Raw genomic sequence first — 13,039 nt, 5'->3', positions numbered from 1 at the left:
TGGATGAAATTGGAAGTCATCATTCTCAGTAAACTATCACAAGGACAAAAAACCAAACACCGCATGTTCTCACTCATAGGTGGGAATTGAACAATGAGAACACATGGACACAGGAAGGGGAACATCACACTCTGGGGACTGCTGTGGGGTGGGGGGAGCGGGGAGGGGGGAGGGGGGAGGGATAGCATTAGGAGATATACCTAATGCTAAATGATGAGTTAATGGGTGCAGCACACCAGCATGGCACATGTATACATATGTAACGAACCTGCACATTGTGCACATGTACCCTAAAACTTAAAGTATAATAATAATAATTAAAAAAAGCACTTACCACTTCAGAAATTCCAAGGGTTTTAGCAGCTATGTACCAGGAAACTGGAATGAAGATGAAATATATATTTTATAGTATCATACCATCCACCAAGCTTTTGATTTCTCATTGAATTTTTTAGTTCTAATATTTATTTTCATTTAGTTGTTCTTGATATCTTCTATTTTTTGCTGATATATATATTTTTCATTTATTTCAAGCATACCTAATTGTTCACTGAAGCCTTTTTATCAAGGCTACTTTAAAATCTTTGTCAGATGATTCTAACATTTCTGTCATCTCAGTATTAGCATCTATCCATCATCTTTCTTCATTCATTTGAACTCTTCCTGGTTTTGGTATGAGGAGTGATTTTCAATTCAAACACGGACATTCTTGTAATAAGACTCTGCACCTTATTTAAACTTTATATTTTAGCTGGCTTTGACACTGCCCAGGTAGGGGACAGGGAAGGGGCACCACCTCATTATTGCCAGGTGAATATAGACATCTAGGTTCTTTACCCAGCTTTGGATGACACCTGAGTTGCAAGGAGCTTCTTCTTATTGTTGGGTGGGGACTAGAGTTCCAGCTCCCGACATGGTCTCTATGGACACTGGCCTGTTCCCTGCTTGGCCTTCTCTCACACCATCCCTAGCCTCTTAGGACCTTCGTCACAATAATTCCTCTGCCCCTCTAAAATCTTAAGTCCATTGACTTAAGCACACCTCCTTCATGCCTTCACTTATCTTCTGCCCAGCTTGGATTCTCTGTGCCATTCAGATTCTTTGTACTGCTCTCCCTCCACCATACTCATGTGGGAAAACCCAGCTCTATGCAAAACTCCAGATAATTCTACTTATTTGTGACACTTGAGAAGCTTAATATGGCTCTGGAGAATTGCACATGGTATTTGTCGGTGGTCCTAAACTCAATGGTTACACTTGTTACAAGATAGACTAAGGCACGTTAAAATTTTAAAGCATACATGTGAGCAAACCGATCCATGAATCAGGCAGCTCCAAATGGGAAGTAATTCAGGGCTCTATTGCAGGGCACAAAGGGAGGGTGTTTATAGGGTGAATGTGGAAGCTGAGCAAAGAAATTACTTGATTGGTAAAAGTTTGAACAATTGCCTTATTTGCACTGTTCTGGTGGGAAGTTCAAGACAATATACTAAAGCCCAGTTGGCTGCCTGTGACTGGCTGAGCTTATATTTCATTTTATTTTAAATTCTGAGTTAGGCTTCAGTTTGCTTATGTGGGAACTCTGAGTGTTAGAGCCACCTCAGTCTAATGGCCTCCTATTTAATTATGTTAGCACACTTTAACTTCCTGACTGCAAAATATTCATGTGGGCCGTTCTCACTCTCTGACAACCCCACTACATTTCTACACTTGGAGATAACTGTTTCACTCCTTCCCCTGTTTCTCTAAACTAGTACCTCTCCTTCTCCCCTCTTATTTCACTGAGATTTATAAGTGAGAAAAGCCAGAAGAGAATGTCCTTATTCCCCCTAACCAGTTAACCAACCAGTACTCTTACAACTCTGCCCATACTTTCTGCATTCCTTCCAATGACCATGGAAAAATTGTCCAAGGTCCTAGCGTGGGTCACCTTTTCCACTGTGGACTTGACACCATTCCCTCTCCCTTACTCCAGGATATTACTCCCTCAGTTATTCTTCCTCTCTCTTGCATCATCAATTTCTTTCTTTCTCTGTCTTTTTTTTCTTTCTTTCTTTTCTTTCTTTCTTTCTCTCTCTCTCTTTTCTTTTCTCTCTCTTTCTTCTTTTCATTTCTTTCTTAAGAGTTGTAATAGGGAAACAAAGTCAGGCACAAATACATGGTAATATTTCCCATGTGAAAATAAAATTTCTTGGGCCATTTGTCTCCCTCCACCTCTTCATTACTTGTCTCCTTTTTACAGCAAAATTTCTCAAAAATAGTTGTCTGTATCTGCAGCTTTTACTTCTTTATTCTCTGTCTGTATATCTGTACCTCTTCTCTTGGTCTCTCTTTTTCTTCCTTATTGTGGAAAATCCTTATGTATCTCTAAAAGATAAGGACTCTTTTAAAACCTAATCACAATACCATTTAATACCTGAAAAAGCCATAATAATCCTCTATTAATATAATTTTTCAAATTTCATGTTTCCAGATTCACTTTTTTTTTTTTTTTTTTTGAGACAGTCTCGTTCTGTCACCCAGGCTGGAGTGCAGTGGTGCAATCTCAGCTCATTGCAACCTCTGCCTCCCAGGTTCAAGCAATTTCTGTGCCTTAGCCTCCCAAGTAGCTGGGATTACAGGCATGTGCCACCATGCCTGGCTAATTTTTGTATTTTTAGTAGAGACGGGGTTTCACCATGTTGGCCGGGCTGGTCTCAAACTCCTGATCTCAGGTGATCTGCCCACCTCGGCTCCCAAAGTGCTGGGATTACAGGTATGAGCCACCCCACCCAGCCAGCCTTTTCCAGATTCAATTTTGTTTTACACTTGTTTTTTTTTTCAACTCAGTGTCCAAACAAGGGCAACACATTGCATTTTATTGATATATATCTTAAGTTTTTAATCTATAAATTCCATCTCTGTCTTCTTTTTCTTTGTAATTCATTGTAGAACATACGGCATTGTCCTCTAAAGTTTCCCAAATTCAGTGTTGATTTTGCTAATTCAATGTGGTTGAGTTTAACATATTTTTCTGTCCCGTGTAGTTTCTATAAACTAATAGTTAAATCTAGAGGATAGATCCATTTATAGCAAAAAGATTGCATAAATATCTTTGCAGAATTCTATTGCATCACATCTGGAGAATCATAATGTGTTGGCTCTCCTTTTGTGATGTTAAGGCATCACCTGATCCATTCATTATGTTTCCAGCAGCTTTTCACCTAATGCAGCTATTGATAATTGTTATCTATATCTATTATTTCATAGGGATCTCCATTTTCTCTAAAAATAGATCAGGTTTTCTTCTCTAGCACTCAACTGAAATCTAATCTCCCTCGACCCCTACCCAGTTTTAATCCTAGGGAGTAACCTAGTGCCACTGAGGCTTTATCTAAGAAGGATTCTGACATAAGTGATTGGAATAATTCTTATATTCAACTGTCTTAAGAAAAACTCTAATAAATAAATGTAGTTCCCAGCCAAGACCAGGCTTTTGAGAGAGTCTTCTAACATATCATTTTCCATCAACTGTTTTCTTTTATCATGAGACAACCACAAGAAAAACAATGGCAAGGAACAGCAACTAGGGTTGGGACCATTCCTTATACGGAGCAGAAGTGAATTTTTTTTTTGAGAGACAGAGTCTCACTATGTTGCCCAGGTTGGTCTTAAAACCCTGGGCTCAAGTGATCCTCTGGCCTTGGCCTCCCAAAATGCTGAGATTACAGGTGTGAGCTACCATGCCTGGCTGAGTAGAAGAGAATGACCACTTATTTATTTATTTATTTATTTTTTTGTGAGACAGAGTCTCGCTCTGTCGCCCAGGCTGGAGAGTAGTGGTGCAGTCTCGGCTAACTGCAAGCTCTGCCTCCCGGGTTCACACCATTCTCCTGCCTCAGCCTCACTTGTTGAATGTTTTCTGTATGCCAAGTGTTTTAGATAGCTCATATCATTTATTTCTCATAGCAGCTCTGTAAGCTAAGTAGTACTATATATCCATTTTTTTTAATGTGAGGAAACGAAGTCTAGTAGAGAGCAAACAACCTTGAAATAAGTCACAGCTTGAAAGTGATTCTGACAGAAGGTTAATGTCCTTTTGTTTTAATGCCAAGTTGTTTGACTATACCTAGAATCAGTTTGGCTGGAGCAAAGATTTTGACAATGAACATGTCAATATATCCCTTAAATGTGATTTTTGCCTTCTCATAAAACCCCCAAGGGAAGAAGAATGGAGAAGCCAAGGTGACATAACCGATGTGTAATGAAACCCCTTCTTTCCATTCCTTTTCTTCCCAAGAGACCCTGGCTCCCACATAGACCAGCTCTGGTACAGCTAAGCAGAGGAAGAATGGCAGGGCTTTTCAGAGCCCCACTGAGCTCTACTATCACTTGGCAGGGGGATGATGAGCAGTGTTTTATAGAATTGGCATAAGTCAGTCAAAATGGGGAAAAAAGGCACCTGGAATATTTTCCCAGTTTCTCCTGGGTTTCTATCTCTCATCAGCCAAGTTTGACTACATCTTTTCTTAAATGTAAAATAGCTTGAAGTTATGAATTTTTTTTCAAATACTTTAAACAACAATAAAAAATCCTTTAAAAAGAAAAACATTTTTATAAATAGTTCTACAGGGAAACAAGAAACAGGAAAAAGGACAAAGCTTTATAGAACTGTCAACTATTTTGTAAGTTACATACAGATAGAAGACCTTGAATTCTGTTTCATGTACATTTTGTAAGGAAGGGGGAAGAGGTTTTTCATGGTGTTCTAGCAGAAATACAGAAGGCTGGCCACTGGTTCAGGATTTTCCACTGATTCTACCAAGAAAATAACAGATCTAGGCTTTCTACCAAAATCTGACACCAACTGGGCACAGTGGCTCACGCCTGTAATCCCAGCACTTTGGGAGACTGAGGCAGACGGATTTTGAGACCAACCTGGCCACCATAGTGAAACCCTGATTCTAAAAATACAAAAATTAGCCAGGCATGGTGGTGTGAGCCTGTAATCCCAGCGACTTGGGTGGCTAATGTAGGAGAATTGCTTGAACCTGTGAGGCAGAGGTTGCAGTGAGCCAAGATTGCACCACTGCACTCCAGTCTGGGCAACAGAGTAAGACTCCGTTTCAAAAAAAAAAAAAAAAAAAACCTGACTCCAAAACTTATATTCTCTCTACTACATTATGAGGCCTCTTGCTCTCTTAATTTGTCTGAAGCACAGTGTTTATAATCTCTATGGACAATAAAGTTGTAACAAGAATAGTGAAGACATTCTGAACAAACTCTGGATTCCCAGTGTATTAGTCAAGGTGTGCTAGGCTACGCTGCAGAAATAAACAAATCTAAAGCTCAGAGGCTTAAGTCTGATGCAGAATTTTTTGCTTAATGGATTTTCCTAGGTGGCTGTCACTTTAAGTAGTAGACTCAGGATCCTTATATTCAGAGGCCCCACTCTCCCCTAAGCCTGAGTCCTGGTTGGATCCTCTGAAATCAGATAGCTGACAAGAAACGAGAGAGAGGGGGGTGTTTGGGGGAAGAGAAATGCATTTATGAAGGATCTCATGAATTTAGGCCTAGAAGTAGCATGTATCACTTCTGCCCACATTTCAATAGCCTCACCCTCACTTCCAGGGACCTGAGAAATTAGCCAATCTGAGGACCCAGAAGAAAAGAGAAATACTTTGGTAAGCATCTACATCAAGAAATAACACTATTTTAACATATAAAAATAATACACGCATATGGTTATAATAAAAGATACAGATTGATATAAAATAAAGAGTAGTCTCAAGGGAGTAAGTGGGATAGATATATGTAACTAGTTTTCCAATCAAGTCTTAACACTTTTTCCCCCAATTTTTGTTTTCCCCCTTTATTATCCCTTAATGTAATGACCTTTTGGAATGATTCCACAATTTCACAATCACTTTCAGTTTTTAAAAGTTGGTCCACTCAGAAATTTAAATCTCAAACCCAGTGTATGTTGTACCTGTTTGCCTCTCCCCAGCATAGGCTTGACCTGTACTTCTAGGGACCTGTCGTGGGCAGTTGGGTTGTCCACTCTTCTCCTCTGGCTCTGACACCTGGAATAGAGACACGTGGCCTTATTTGTCACTGACACCTTTTCCTTCTCCTTCTTTTACACTCTGGAGCCTCCATTGTTGAGGGCGAGGAAACAAGATTGGAGTTAGAGGGCTTACTATGCTGGGTGTGACTTTCATCCTCTGTCTGTTGGGTCTACCTGGTCAAGCCCAGGCACCTTCTGAAGATCCATTTGATGTACCAGATATGCACATATACTTGCAACACCCTATCTTATGCTTCAGGCCTATCCTCTGCTGTCCTCCACCCCTGCTCTACTGTCTCTGCCTTGCCATCTGTCTCTACTTCTCTTTCTGGCTCAGTTTCTCACTCAGCCAGGCAGAGGGGAATATCAACCAAGGAATGTGATGCCAGTCTCTTCTTAGAACCACCTCTCACCTTCACAGGGGATTCCCTTGGTAACCCTGACAGCAAAGGGGGTGAAAATACTCTTCTCCCCTTTCCCAGGCTTCTAACATAAGCTGAGAAGCAGGATGGTGAGGCTGGGAAATTGGTCAGAGGTAGCAGAGCCAGTAGAGTTACCTTTTCACAAACCTGGAGAGAGATGCTTCACTTAGTCCTTGTTGACAATTCTCTTTAGAATGCAAAAATCAGAGGTTTAGTGTCTCTTCATTCTTATCTTTGGGCTTTAGTTGGGAAATGTGGAAAAATAGTAGGTCTTATTAACCATCATTTTCATATATATATAGGATTAAAATATAACACACATATATATACATATGTGTATATCTATGTGCACATAGATATATAGATATTCCCCTTTAAAACATAAGTTAGTTCATATTACACATATCTCACTTTGAAAATCTTTTCTTTTTTCTTTTTTTTTGGAGACGGAGTTTCGCTCTTGTCACCCAGGCTGGAGTGCAATGGCTCATAGAGTGCGATTATGGCTCATTGAACCTCCATCTCCTGGGTTCAAATGATTCTTCTACTTCAGCCTCCCGAGTAGCTGGGGTTACAAGTGCCCACAACCACACATGGCTGATTTTTGTATTTTTAGTAGAGACGGGGTTTCACCATGTTGGCCAGGCTAGTCTCGAACTCCTGACCTCAAGTGATCTGTCTGCCTCGGCCTCCCAAAGTGCTGGGATTACATGTGTGAGCCACTGCCTCCAGCCAGAGCTTTTCATATTAACATGTTTAGATATAATAGGTTATCTCTGGGGTACTGAGAACCAGCAAGAAGTGGCTGGAAACACATCAAAGCAAACTGACCAACACAAAAAGCCTGAGTCTCAACCTCAACTTTTTTGGTAAAAATTATCTCTACCAAACCTTCCAGTTAGCAACAGCTACAACAAAACAGCAGCAGTGAACACTTATTGAATATTTGTACATGCAACTGACATGAATATTTTATTCAATACTCACAAAGACCTTTAAGATAGATGCTGTGGCTATTCTCATTTTACTGATGAGGAACATGAGGATTAGAACAATTAACTTCCCCAAGGTCACAGAACTAGCAATGTGGTGGACTCAGTATTTAAACTCAGGATGGTGTGACCTCTAAAATATATTCTTAATCAATTTGTCTTTGTTCATCTATACATTGAATGCTGTACTCTCACTGAGGATGTGGCTTCCCTTCAATTTTTCATTTAAATATAAATTATTCAACCTGAGTATTCATGTAGATAATTCTTATTTAGGCCTTATTTGTACTGAAAGAACCTCTAAACTCCAGTTACCCTAGACTCTTTGTTTATTTATTTATCTATTTATTTATTTATTTATTTTTTGAGACATTGTCTCATTTTGTCCCCCCAGGCTGGAGTACAGTGGTCAGATCATGGCTCACTGCAGCCTTGACCTCCTGGGCTCAAACGATCCTCCCACCTCAGCCCCCCAAGTAGCTGGGACCACAGGTGTGCACCACCACACCTAAGTTTTGTAGTTTTTGTAAAGATGGGGCTTCACCATGTTGCCCAGGTTGGTCTGGAACTCCTGAGCTCAAGCGATCCACCTGCCTTGGCTGCCCAAAATGCTAGGATTACAGGCGTGAGCCATCATGCCCAGCTAGAGTCTTACATGTACACTATACCTACCCTGAAATTTATATTTCTTATATCAGTGTTTTACTCAAGACTAGTGTTCTGCATTGGTGGAATATGCAGTCCATAGCATGATTTGAGTGGTAAATGGAATTATCTTTCTGTAACTTATTAAACTGAGATGCCACCATTGGTGATTCATTCTTTGGAGCATTGACTGAAGTGAAAGTAAGAAGCAGGCGGATGATCTAGAAGTGCTCAAAGAAGTAAAACTAAATAATAAAACTGTTGCAGGAATTAAGGGACAGGAGAGACCAATGGGTGGGACAGGAGGATTTTATTAGGTGAGCACCAGCCCAGCGGATTAACATCCAAAGGCTGAGCCCTGAACAAAGACAGGGCTTGACTTTTATACATGAATTTGAAAGGGGGTTGGCCAGTTTGATGGTGTGAAACCTGTAGGGTGGGTAAGCAAGCTTACAGAAGCAGAACAAAGGCAGTTTGTTAAACAGTGACAGGTTTTGCAACTGAAGCATATCTTGTGACCTTGCCATGCTGTACAGAAGGGAAAAACAGGAACTTATAAAACTTTGCAAAATAATTATGAGAATGATAAGGGGGAAGGCGGAAGCTGAAAGAGAAGAAAAACTTGTTTTTCTCATCCCTGCTCTGGGATGGCAGGGAGAGGCTCTGGAACCCATCCCTTGAGGGCCCTGGCTCTGCAGATAGTGTTATCAAAGCCCTTCCAGAGCCCTGTCTATCGCTGGGCCTTGCAGTGAGTCAGCCTCCAAGAAAACTTGTTTTTTTTTATATCTCCTGCTTCAAAACAATTACTTTGGAACATAGATTATTCAACCAAATCTCAAAGGAGTGGGAAGGAAGTACCCACAAAACACCAGGAAAAGTTTAAGAAGAAAGACTTGTACGTTTAGAGTATAAAATTGAAAGAGAAAATTGGAGGGAAAGAGATTTAATGACTTTTGCCCTTAAGAACATAGGCCCTCAAAGTGCCAGGTTTGCCATAGAGAAACATATCTGTCAAAACTGGGACCCAGGCACTGGTGGAATGAAATTAATTAGAGGTGATGGGGATCAGTATAGGACACTCAGCAGGGCTGAGTAGGTACAAAGGCCAGGCCAAATTTGACTCCTCTAGGGGCAGACTCAAGTTCACATTGGTTTAAAATTGGGTTCCAGCCTGGGAGATCAGGCTGTTGGGTGAGTTTCTCACACAGCGTCTGGGTGTAATGAAAGCACAAATGTGACAAGTGCTGCCAGTGAGGCTACAAAGCTAGTGAAAGGTGGGATGTCATTCAATCAAATGTGAGGCAGAAACCAGCTGGCAGAGGTAAGGCATGCCAGTCTTACGCATTTTATGTTATTTTACTTTACGCTATATATACTTTTAAATTCCCCTTTTCCACAGAGGAGGTCTATAGAGCAATAAAATAAAACCCCTTTTAGTCTCCTAAGTAAAAGGATTCAACAGCTTTTAGTAAACCAAAAATATAAAAGAACCATTAAATTAGAGAATAATAGACAAATAATGAGGTTAGGTGATCAGACTGAGGGATGGATACTTACATCAAAAAGAAAAAAACAGGCTTCCGTGATTCACGACTGAGTCTGAAAGCAGCTGTTTTTAAGCACATGTTGACTGAACAGTGGCTGAGAGCTAAGCACTTGTCATGCCTGATCTTACTGGATTTTCCTAATAACCCATGATGTGAGTATTATTATTTCCATTATTATTATTTTTAAATCTAACAGGGAATCTAAACCTTGGCTTGGGTAACTTACTCAGAGTTTCACAGCCAGGTCATGGCCAAAGCAGAATTTGAACTTGGTTGGCTTTAGAACCTGGGCTTTTAATCATACTTGATACCTACTCTGAAGGCAGCAGATATTGGGAATCAAGTCAGAAGGAGACTGGGATTCACAGCCAGGATATCCATTCCCTGAAGATGCTGGGTAACAAGAGACTAAGGCAGGAAGTGTGGATGGGGAGCAAGGTCAGAACACGAGGAGTGTCTAAGAGCATCTCCTACCTGGGTTCTGTACTGAACATATAAGTAGAACTTCAGGGACAGTAACTTTGAAGGTTAGGAAGAGAAACAGAAAGGGAATCTAGAATGTGTCACACCATTCCCCCCTTGCTTGGCTGTGAGGCCTTCTGAATATCTGAAGCAAATAGGTTAATTAAAACAAAAGGTAACATCCTCAGATCACCTTCATCTACTCTAGATGGTGCCACAAGGTGCCAAGTGGTCTCTATTTATTTATTTATTTATTTATTTATTTTGAGACAGAGTCTATTTTGCCCAGGCTGGAGTGCAGTGGCACGATTTCAGCTCACTGCAACCTCTGCCTCCCAGGTTCAAGCAACTCTCGTGTCTAGCCTCCCAAATAGCTGGGATTACAGGCATGCACCACCATGCCCAACTAATTTTTTTATTTTTAGTAGAGATGGGGTTTTGCCATGTTACCCAGTCTGGTCTTGAACTGGCCTCAAGTGATCTACCCTCCTTGGCCTCCCAAAGTGCTGGGATTACAAGCATGAGCCACCGTGCCTGGCCCCAAGTGGTCCCTTCTAAGAGAGGTTTTCAAGCGACAGAGTCCCTGGTGTCTAAGGATAGACACCGGGCCATTGTCCATGTCTGGGAGGTAACCTAAGGAGGTGAAAGTTCACACAGCCATGAAATAATAGATGTAGTCTAAAGAATAAGCAAAAAAGAGCAAAGAAGAATAATAAGGAATAAATGAAGGCTGAGTTATTTAGAGCTGGACAAGGGCCTGTTTCAGAAGAGGAAGTAAGTGGACGCAGCCCCGGCAGCTGCCACAGGATGAGGGTGTGATTTAGATAACTAACGTCTAGACTGACAGCTACAGGGTTGCATATTTTTCTCACTTCATTGGATATTCTCTGCACAGTCAGCAACCATGAAATACAATAAACTGTTAAAAAACTTTAGACAAATTAAATTTAACAGAATTAAATTGCACAAGGAAGGATTCTCAAATCAGGCAGGCCCCTGACCCACTAACCGGAATAGGTTTAGAGACATCCTGGTGCTGCCACATGGTCAGAGATGATTTATGGACATAAAAAGAAAAGTGGGGTGCAGGAAATGGAAGTAAGGTACAGAAACAGCCCAATAGGTTACAACTCAGTATTTGCCTTATTTAAACGTGGTTTGGCTGGGCGCAGTGGCTCATGCCTGTAATCCCAGCACTTTGGGAGGCGAAGTGGGTGATCTCTTGAGGTCAGGAGTTCAAGATCAGCCTGGCCAACATGGTGAAACCCCATATCTACTAAAAATACAAAAATTAGTTGGCCGTGGTGGCATGCACAGGTAATCCCAGCTACTTGGGAGGCTGAGGCAGGAGAATCGCTTGAACCCAGTAAGTGGACGTTGCAGTGAGCCGAGACTGCACCAGTGCACTCCATCCTGTGCGACAGCAAGACTCCGTCTCAAAAAACATAAAAATAAAAAACATGGTTTGAACAATCAGCCACCTGTGAGTGGTTGAGCATGGCTTCTGTGCTTGGCTGAGATTTGGCTACTTGTTACAACAGCAGTTACAGTCTGTTTACACATCCAATTAGGTTATAGTTCACTATGTATGGAGAAACCTGTAGGCCAGGGATGTCCAATCTTTTGGCTTCCTTGGAAGAAGAATCCTCTTGGGCCACCCATAAAATATACTAATGCTAACAATAGCAGATGAATTTTTTTTAATTGCAGAAAAATCTCAGAGTGTTTTAAGAAAGTTTATTAATTTGTGTTGGGCCGGTTGAATTTCAAAGCTGTCCTGGGCCACATGTGGACTGTGGGCCAACAGGTTGGACAAGCTTGATTTAGGCCAAACTTAAATTTAGCCTAAAGCTGCCTCCTCACATATTTTAACAAAACTGAGTTTTGGTTTTTCAAGTTTGCCTCCATATAGTACTCAAATATGCTTGGGACTTGAAATATATATATTTTAACTTGTTATCTGTATGCTAATATTTGATATCCTAAGGACAGGTGGCAGAGTGTGGGCAACTGAAACCCAGCCAGCAGAAGAGAGAGAGATTTGGGGGAAGGCCAATGCCAGTGTCATGACACTGCTCTTCACAAACAACTGAGGACTTCTAGAAATCTCTGCTGTGCAGTGTCCACCAAAGAAATTCTGAAAATTAAATGCTGTATTGAATACACAGGTAAAAGCAAACAATAAGATGATAAAATTTTTGGACATAGTGGTAGATCTGGGGTTAGAACCTAAGGTTATTGACTGTGAATTTGGTGTCCCTTTCAAAATATCAGATTACATCTTTTAGGGCTTTGTAGGAACTCAAATCTGCTAAGAGGTTTGTACCTGAAGAGTAGTATGAGAAGCACTTGTTTTTTAAACACATTCTTCAAAAGTGGCATCTTCAATGATTTTTAAAAAGACAGTAACATGATAAGTTGCCAAGACTATGGATAAAAGGCCGCAACGAAAGCAGCATGAAACAACACCAGCCAACATCCTTGGTTTTAAGTGAAATAGAAACATAGCCTGGAAAATTGAGGCTGAAATGGAATTTACTGGAAGCCTTTTGAGTAACTGTTCTATGTGGGAAATGCGCGAGGGGAAAAGACAAGACAAAATACGGCCAGGCGCGGTGGCTCACGCCTGTAATCTCAGCACTTTAGGAGGCCGAGGCGGGTGGATCACGAGGTCAGGAGATTGAGACCATCCTGACTGACACGGTAAAACCCCGTCTCTACTAAAAATAAAAAATATTAGCCGGGCGTGGTGGCGGGCGCCTGTAGTCCCAGCTACTCCGGAGGGAGGCAGGAGAATGGCGTGAACCTGAGAGGCGGAGCTTGCAGTGAGCCCACATCGCACCACTGCACTCCAGCCTGGGCGACAGAGCGAGACTCCATCTCAAAAAAAAAAAAAAAAAAAAAATAGACAAACATACAATACCT

General features: G+C 41.1%; 1 protein-coding gene across 1 annotated transcript in view; it reads right to left on the bottom strand.

The window, feature by feature from the left end:
• ACSM3 (acyl-CoA synthetase medium chain family member 3) overlaps window positions 1-6,062 on the bottom strand; it is a 47,087-nt gene extending 41,025 nt beyond the window's left edge. The window contains exons 1-2 of the mRNA XM_055100136.2: window positions 5,969-6,062; window positions 335-378 (exon numbers count right to left, since the gene is read on the bottom strand). The gene's annotated coding sequence lies outside the window, so the exon portion shown is untranslated. The remainder of the gene's footprint in view (window positions 1-334; window positions 379-5,968) is intronic.
• Between the last annotated feature and the right edge of the window lie 6,977 nt (window positions 6,063-13,039).

This window comes from Pan paniscus, chromosome 18 (assembly GCF_029289425.2).
Source record: "Pan paniscus chromosome 18, NHGRI_mPanPan1-v2.0_pri, whole genome shotgun sequence".
NCBI lineage: Eukaryota > Metazoa > Chordata > Mammalia > Primates > Hominidae > Pan > Pan paniscus.
Note: the sequence above shows the minus strand (reverse complement) of the source record. Positions and strands in the feature narration are given on the sequence as shown.